A 560-nucleotide genomic window follows, 5' to 3' on the forward strand; every position below is an offset into this window, starting at 1 on the left:
GTTTGGAAATGTAAACTGATATTTCCTACTGACACACTACAGCAAAAGATAGAAATAACTGACTTGAAACCATTTCTTACCTGGTGGAAATACTAGTGTTCTAATCATTTTGGCCACCAATGTATAAGATCAGAGATCAAATCTTTGACTGAAGTGAGTATTTTGGTCTTTTCTTCTGGTGAAGCTCCTGTGATGTAGATACAGTAGATACACACTATACGACATACAGGACCTCAGTGAGACCTGCTGTTGTGCCTCACGCACCTCTGACAGCTCTGACAGCGCTGAGGTGTTCGGCGGTCAGCAACGGCGCCGGGAGTTCACGGATGAACTTCTTGAGCAGAGCGGCGGCGTCATTCGGACTGACCTCGTCCCAGCTGAACGAACCGCTGTAAAACGAGTTCTCTAGCATCTGCTGCAGCACCTACGACCGACACAGCGACTGTGAGCTGAAACACACTCACACAGCGCTTCTTCGTGTGTGATGCATAAAATACTTTGGTTATACCATGGTACAGTAAGCGGCCATTCAAAAAAAAACGTGTTTTTCCATTCAACTG

The 560-nt window shown here is 45.9% G+C and overlaps 1 protein-coding gene across 1 annotated transcript in view; it reads right to left on the reverse strand.

The window, feature by feature from the left end:
• The window catches only part of arhgap40 (Rho GTPase activating protein 40), a 23,282-nt gene that overhangs the window by 4,098 nt on the left and 18,624 nt on the right, over positions 1 to 560 (reverse strand). The gene's annotated exons all lie outside the window — the stretch shown is intronic.

This window comes from Sinocyclocheilus anshuiensis, unplaced genomic scaffold, assembly GCF_001515605.1.
Source record: "Sinocyclocheilus anshuiensis isolate Anshui unplaced genomic scaffold, SAMN03320099.WGS_v1.1 scaffold682, whole genome shotgun sequence".
NCBI classification, from domain to species: Eukaryota; Metazoa; Chordata; class Actinopteri; order Cypriniformes; family Cyprinidae; genus Sinocyclocheilus; species Sinocyclocheilus anshuiensis.